The following is an 8,232-nucleotide window of genomic DNA, read 5'->3' as shown; positions in this document are numbered from 1 at the left end:
CACCTACCCCTTCGGATCCCTACATTTGTATCTTTGGGGTAAATACCCAGTAGTGCAATTGCTGGATCATATGGTAGCTCTATTTTCAATTTTTTGAGGAACCTCCATACTGTTTTCCAGAGTGGCTACACTAGCTTGCATTCCCACCAACAGTGTAGGAGGGTTCCCCTTTCTCCGCATCCCTGCCAACATCTGTCATTTCCTGACTTGTTAATTTTAGCCATTCTGACTGGTGTGAGGTGGTATCTCATTGAGGTTTTGATTTGGATTTCCCTGATGCCGAGCGATGTTGAGCACTTTTTCATGTGTCTGTTGGCCATTTGGATGTCTTCTTTGGAGAAGTGTCTGTTCGTGTCTTCTGCCCATTTCTTGATTGGATCATTTGTTCTTTGGGTGTTGAGTTTGTTAAGGTCTTTATAGATTTTGGATACTAAACCTTTACCTGATATGTCATTTGCAAATATCTTCTCCCATTCTGTTGGTTGTCTTTTGGTTTTGTTGACTGTTTCTTTTGTTGTGCAAAAGCTGAAGCAAGGGCAAAAATGCACATCACTTATTAAGATGACTTCAGCCCAGATTTCACTCAGGAGAGAGTAATAAAGAGATATTATTTGCTTGAACTGATCTTTAACCCAAACTCTTTGTTCTCTTTCTTCAGTGACTCATTCAAACACCACAGAGCCTGAAATGAAAGAATCTTCTGTGATACATTCTATTGTTTTAAAGATCTTAGCAACTTTGTCAGGTATTTATTACAGATTGCTGGGGATTATAATTACATTCATATAAAAATTGCTTAATGCTTGATATTTATTTTTTTATGACCAAGAGTTATTTTCCTTATTTGATGCTTTACAACTCGAAGAAAATGTTAAATAAGACATAGCCATTAACAGTGACACTGCGGTTTTATAACCTATACAAGAAACCAACCTTAGGGGTGCCTGGGTAGCTCAGTCGTTAAGTGTCTGCCTTTGGCTCAGGTCATGATCCCAGGGTCTTGGGATCGAGCCCCACATCGGGTTCTCTGCTCAGTGGGAAGCCTGCTTCTCCCTCTCCCACTCCCCCGCTTGTGTTCGCTCTCTTGCTGTGTGTCTCTCTGTCAAATAAATAAATAAAATCTTTTTTTTTAATTTTTTTTTAAAGATTTTATTTATTTATTTGAGAGAGAGAGAATGAGAGACAGAGAACATGAGAGGGAGGAGGGTCAGAGGGAGAAGCAGACTCCCTGCCGAGCTGGGAGCCCGATGCGGGACTCGATCCCAGGACTCCAGGATCATGACCTGAGCCGAAGGCAGTCGCTTAACCGACTGAGCCACCCAGGCGCCCCAATAAATAAAATCTTTAAAAAAAAAAAAAAAGGAAACCAACCTTAGATCATTGCTATTGATGTTTGGAAATTCAGTCTAACTTTCTTGCCCTGTTTTTAATGACATACTATTCTGAACACACTGTATTATTTTGGACTTAATTTTAACTAGCAGATATGAAGCCTAACATACATTGAACACCTAATACATGTTAAAAGCTTTATAAAATCATATCTCACCTGATTTCCATGACAAAAATGAGACACTGGTATTGGCATAAGAGAAAATTAAGGCCCAGGGATGCCTGGGTGGCTCATCAGTTAAGCATCTGCCTTGGCTCAGGTCATGATCCCAGGGTCCTGAGATCGAGCCCCTGTCGTGCTCCTTGCTTGACAGGGAGCCTGCTTCTCCCTCTGCCTACAGCTCCCCCTGCTTGTGCTCTCTCTCTCTGACAAATAAATAAAATCTTTAAAAAGAGAGAGAGAAAATATCAAGGCCCAGAAAGGTTAAAAAATTTAGTTCATGGTCATATAGCTTCTAAGTGGTTTTTTTCTCCTATAATAGGGTTTCTTCTTTAGGAAAGCCTAAAGCAAATAGTATAGCTCTCACAAAGTAAAATGAAATCGTTCACTTTCATCAATTTATATAGAGATTTTCATAAAATCCCAATTCTGAGTTCATTTGAAAATCAGAAGGTTTACCCTGAGCCCAAAATCCCAAGGAGCATCTATAAGCTAGAGTTGAGTAGTAGCAGCTCCCTTTAGATGGAGCCTGTGCTCTTTCTGGGTGCCACCATCCCCATCTGTCAGCTTCATTCATTTATGTTATTTAACTGCCCTTTTTATATGTTAGAGTTAGTGACTTACAACTTAGGTTCTAGGAAACAGTTCCACCAAATTGTAAAAGGTTGGAATTCTAAGCCTGTTTTCCAACCCTAAGATCTATCTCCCCTCCAGTGGTAATTGCCTTTCATTGATGGGGTAGTGTGTGTACTGGGTAAGCCAGCCAGTTCCATCAAGGATGATTTGACACATGAGCCAGCAGGGTAAATCACATGCTCTCCTAGGAATTTGGAACTTGGACTTACAAACAATTATTGAATCTCTGCACATGGCTAGAATTGTGACTGTCAATTTGGGAAGTGTAGGGTGGCCACATTCTGCCATGACACTGTACAAGTAGAAAGATCCCATTTGGAGAGGGAGAGAGAAAGAAGGAAGCACAGATGAAGTCAGGCCCTTGGGATTTGTGAGTTTCTCCTGTACCCTTATAATAAATCCTGTTATTTGCATACATTGTCTTCAAATGATTTCTGTCTCTTACAAACACTTGTCCTAGCCTTGAAACTTGCCGACTTCCCCTCTCTATGCCTCAATTTCCAAATCTCTGAGAGTTAAAAAATAAAACCTGATAATATTTCATTCAGCAATGGATTCACACATATAAATAATAGGAAATAATAATACCTAAGTTAGTAGGGCCAACAGTAAGGTGTCACTGTTAAATCAGCTTATTCTTAAAGAAAGAGGTAAGGGTTAGAGGATGTAATTTTAATAACTGTTTGAGCAGTCACTTCTAAAAACATAATTACCATAAAGTTTTTTTTTTTTAAAGATTTTATTTATTTATCTGAGAGAGAGAATGGGAGACAGAGAGCATGAGAGGGAAGAGGGTCAGAGGGATAAGCAGACCCCCCTGCCTAGCAGGGAGCCCGATGTGGGACTCGATCCTGGGACTCCAGGATCATGACCTGAGCCGAAGGCAGTCGCCCAACCAACTGAGCCACCCAGGCGCCCTACCATAAAGTTTTTTTTAAAGAAAAATCTTACAATGTAGATTTTTCAAAAGAAACTCAGTTTAATTGCATAAACAAATCAGAAATATTCCCAAATGGTAGCTTTACTGAGTAAATATATAATCATTTTAATGACCAAAGAATCATCAACTTGATAACTTAAAAAAGCATTCTTTTTTTTTTTTAAAGTTTATTTGTTTATTTGAGAGAGAGAGAGAAAGAACACAAGCGGGCAGAGGAGCAGAGGAGGGGAACAAGCAGACTCCACACTGAGCACAGAGCCCGATGCGGGGCTTGATCTCACCACCCTGGGATCATGACCTGAGCCGAAGGCAGACGCTTAACCATCTGAGCCACCCAAGCGCCCCTTAAAAAAGCATTCTTGAAAAACCATTCAGCACTCTCATTTCCTAGTTTCACAGAGGATGAGTGACTTCGCAACATCAATTCCCATGTGCAAAACAAAAATCATCAAGCCTTTTTAAATTCCAGAAATATTTTTGGAGCACTGTGATCATGATTATACCCCCAATTCCAGAACACTTAATACATGGAATGAACAAATGAATGAATGACTACTACATGCATATGAGATGCAAAAAGAAGCAAGAAAAAGGCCCTGATATCAAGGAGTACACAGTCTGATATGAAGACTGGGGTAAGTTTATGTACATCTGTGACCATAGGAAAGAGTAAGGGGGGGTGCTAACATAGACACACAAAATGCTAACGGCATTTTAAGAAACAAGATTTCATATATAATTGATAGTGAGGAAAGACTTCATGGAAGTTGCTGTGGCTCCAAAGGATGGCCTCAATATTGAAAAGCAGAGATAGCAGAAAAAGACCTGGGGATATAGCTAGGAGAGTGAGGATTTGTCTTCCACATTATAAAAACAATATGATAAAGACAATATTACTGTCATTTTTAGGAGTGATTGTGTCAGTTTGATTGAAGCACGGGGCACAATTGGGAAAGACATTGCAGAGAGTCTTGGGTGCCAAGCTGAGGAGTTTATGATGTGAAATGTTGGGGTTCAGGAACAAACACAGTCAAGAAAGAATTCTTAAGATGTCTTCAGTACAAAAAGGGTGGCTTTATTAAAGCACAAGGATAGGACCTGTAGGGAGAAAAAGGTGCACCGGGGTTATAAGAAGTGGCTGATTATATACTTTCAAGTTGGGAGGTAGATTTCCAGGACCTTGAGGAGCTAGCTGTTGTTGGGAAAAGGTCATTTACTACTGTCTAGTAAAACCTTAGTCATGATATCCTTCAGATGTATATTGGTGGGTCATATGCCTGGAGGATGATTGCTAACATATATTTTGGAGGGGTAGAGATACAGGAATTTTCCAAAGGGATTTTTTACAGGATCGTGGGGCTCCAGCTAATGTCAAGCTAAGGTTGCCCTTTGCCTCTAGCAAAGTATTAACATCGAGGTAGCTAAAGCTCCTTGAGGAAGGTCACTCTGCCTCTTTTAAGTACTTGTCAATGGGCTATGAGTTGTAAGGAAGTTTTTTTTTTTTTTTTTGTCTTTTGTCTTTGTTCTCCACATCACTTGGACCATATTTCTGTAGGTGCTGGGGAGGCTTTAAGAGTCAGCATGCAGGGGACTGGCCAGTTAGAAAAAGATTTCAAGAAATGAACTTGACAATTGAGTATGGATTTCTCAATGTGGGGCCAAAAGAGAAAATAATACAAGGTAAGGTAAGAAGAGTAGAGCAACAAGACACAAAGAAGGAAACCTAAAGGAGGTGTTTGCTTTCAGAAGCAAAACCAGTTGAATCTATAAGATTTAGAAAGAAAGAAAGAAGGAAAGAAAGAAAGAAAGAAAGAAAGAAAGAAAGAAAGAAAGAAAGAAAGAAAGAAAAAGAAAGAGAGAGAGAGAGAAAGAAAGAAAGAAAAAGAAAGAAAGAAAGGGAATTGAATAGGGAGATTTGAAATAGGCATAAGTGAGAGAACTGGGTACATGAAATAATTTGTTTTATGGAACATTAGCTGCCTACTCTTTTTAATGCTTCATTGAATTCTGCTAAGTAATTGGGAAGAGTTATTTACTGAGTATAGATTGAATATAGAAGAGTTGAGCCTCATGGTTCTAAAATCAAGCATTTCAATCATCATCTATGTTACTTTTACATCTGACACTAGAAATGTGGTTAATATAAGCAAGTCCTCCCAGGTCTGGAGGCAGTTGTGTGGCAGATTAGAAGGGCCTGTTTTTAAGTGGTGATATCATATAGAGAGACACTGACTTCTAGAGGAAGGCTAGTTTGCTAAAGAAAAAAGGACTTCATTTTTAACATATGTTAATGAAGTGAGGTAAAGAACACAGAGAAGCAGTTAAAGGGCATTAGTCAGGATTCTCCAGAGAAACAGAACCAATGGAATGTGTGTGGAGAAAGAGAGAGAGAGACTGATTTTAAGGAATTAGCTTGGGCAGTTATGGAGACTTGGTGAGTCGGTAAGAGGCAGAGATTGGAATGATATGGCCCCAAGTCAAGGCGTTCCAACGGCTACCAGAAGCTGGAAGAGATAAGGAAAGATACTTCTCTAAAGCCTCCAGAGGGCTGGCAGCTATGCCGATACCTCGGTTTTGGATTCTGGGTTCCAGAACGATGAAGGAATACATTTCTGTTGTTTGAAGCTATCCAGTTTGTGCTAATTTGTTACAACAACCACAGGAAGCTAATAAAACATCTGAGAATAAATATAATTGATTTTGCTATTAAGAAGGACAACACTGGTCACATTCAAGAAAATAGTTTCAATAAAGTGATATGAGTAAAGCCACATGCAAAGGTTGTAAGGCAGAAGTTCCCAAACTTTCCTAGTTTATGGGGACTTTTGTATCTCACTAATTTTTTTCTAGTGTTCCCAGGTCAAAAGAAACACTGAACAGTTTATTAAGTAGTTAATTCCAAACAACTTATTCAGTATTTACATACTAGCAACTTAGTAGCTATTTGAGAAAATAATACATAAAAATTAAAAGAAAAAAATACTTGATTTTAGTTTCTTTTCTTAAAGATTTTATTTATTTATTTGAGGGAGAGAGAAAGAGAGAGAGTGAGGGGGAAGGGCAGAGGGAGAGGGAGAAGCAGACTCCCCACTGAGTGGGGAGCCCTACATGGGGCTCGATTCCAGGACCTCAGGATCATCACCTGAGCCAAAGGCAGACCCTTAACTAACTGAGCCACCCAGGTGCCCCTGATTTTAGTTTTAAATAATCACAGTTGCTAATGGGATGCATGCACCTAATACACATTACACAACTTCCTAAACTTTGGAATTAGATTGACACCAGCCACTGTCATTTCCTGTTCCTCAGTGATTTTCAACCCCTAGTTGCCTTTTATCACAGCAACTACTGAAAATCCAGCTTTTCAAAGATATGACATTATGGAAGGGAATGTAGAGCTATCTAATGTTAAAACTGAACTATCTCAAGCTAATATTTTGTGTGTTGTCAGAAAGACATCAAACACTATTGTGTTTCCCTAAAAAATTTACAGTATCCCCCAGGCACTGTCACTGAAACCATGGATTTAAGGAGTGAGAGGTGAGAAAGTGTATATAGAAAGTGCAGATGATATATGACAGTAAAAGCTTAGGGAAGAAAAGCTAGAAGATTAGCAAAGATATTCTAAAGTTAAAGGGAGAAACAACAAAAATTTTTAAAAAGATGTAATAGACTACATCAAAATTTAATACTTCTGTGCATCAAAGGACACAGTCAACAGAGAAGGAGAAACCTATAGAATGGGGGGCACCTGGATGGCCCAGTCTGTTAAGCATCTGCCTTCAGCTCAGGTCGTGATCCCAGGGTCTTGGGATTGAGTCCCACATTGTTGGGCTCCCTGCTCCACAGGGAGCCTGCTTCTCCCTCTGCCTCTCTCTCTCTCTGTCTCTCATGAATAAATAAATAAAATCTTATAAAAAAAGAGAAACCTACAGAATGGGAGAAAATGTTTTCAGATCATATATCTGATAAAGGGTCAATATCTAGAATATATAAAGTACTCCTACAACTCCACAACAAACAACCTAATTTTAAAATGGGCAAAGAACTTGACTAGACATTTCTCCAAAGATACACAAATGGCCAACAAATATATGAAAAGATGCTCAATATCACTAATCATGGAAATGTAAATCAAACCCACAATGAGATACCACCTCACATCCATTAAGAAGACCTCCATGAAAACAAGCAAAAACAGAAAATAACAATTGTTGCCAAGGATGTGGAGAAACTGGAACCCTTGTGCAGTATTGGTGGGAAAGTAAAGTGGTGCAACCATTAGGGGAAATGGTATGGAATTTCCTCAACAATACTAAAATAGAATTAATTATCACATAATCTAGCAATTCCACTTCTGTATATGCCCCAAAGAAGTGAAACAGGGACTCAAATAGATTTTTGTACACCCACATTCATAGCAATATTAGTCATTATAGCCAGAAAGTAGAAGCAACACAGATGCCCACTGATAGATGAATGGATAAACAAAATATGGTATGTATATACATACAATGAAATATTATCCATCCTTAAAAAGGAAGGAAATTGCACATGCTACAACATGGACAGATCTTGAGAACATTACACTAAGTGAAATAAGCCAGTGACAAAAAGAGAAATACTGTATGATTCTACTTACATGTGGTACTAAGAGTAGTCAAAATCATAAAGACAAAAGTAGAATGTTGCTTGTCAGTGCCTGGGGACTGTGCTGGAAGAGGGAGTTTTTTAATGGACACAGAGTCAATTTTGTAAAATAAAGAGTCCTGGTGATTGGTTGCACAAGGTGAATGTATTTAACACTACTGAACTGCTTAACACTACTGAACACTACTTAACCATTTAAAAATGGTTAAGATGATAAGTTTATGTTATATGTATTTGATCACAATTTTTAAAAAAGTTAAGGCAAGAAGTCATGACTGCGATCAAATTAAAGATGTAAGCAAGAGAGATTAACCAAAGGAACAAGATTTCTACTACAATCTGTTTGCCTAGGTAGGTAAAATATATGCAATAGTAGCATTGTATATATTCAATATACTATTTCTCCAAAGTTAGTACAATGCCAAACTTTAACCCAATCTGAAATAAACATCAT

The 8,232-nt window shown here is 38.5% G+C and overlaps 1 protein-coding gene across 1 annotated transcript in view; it reads right to left on the bottom strand.

The window, feature by feature from the left end:
* TMEM117 (transmembrane protein 117) overlaps window positions 1-8,232 on the bottom strand; it is a 484,811-nt gene that overhangs the window by 474,866 nt on the left and 1,713 nt on the right. The window contains exon 2 of the mRNA XM_081821523.1: window positions 934-1,097. The gene's annotated coding sequence lies outside the window, so the exon portion shown is untranslated. The remainder of the gene's footprint in view (window positions 1-933; window positions 1,098-8,232) is intronic.

The sequence above is a fragment of the Leptonychotes weddellii genome, chromosome 5 (genome assembly GCF_054177405.1).
Source record: "Leptonychotes weddellii isolate Sample4059 chromosome 5, ASM5417740v2, whole genome shotgun sequence".
Lineage (NCBI taxonomy): Eukaryota > Metazoa > Chordata > Mammalia > Carnivora > Phocidae > Leptonychotes > Leptonychotes weddellii.
This window is presented reverse-complemented; position numbering and strand designations above follow the sequence as displayed.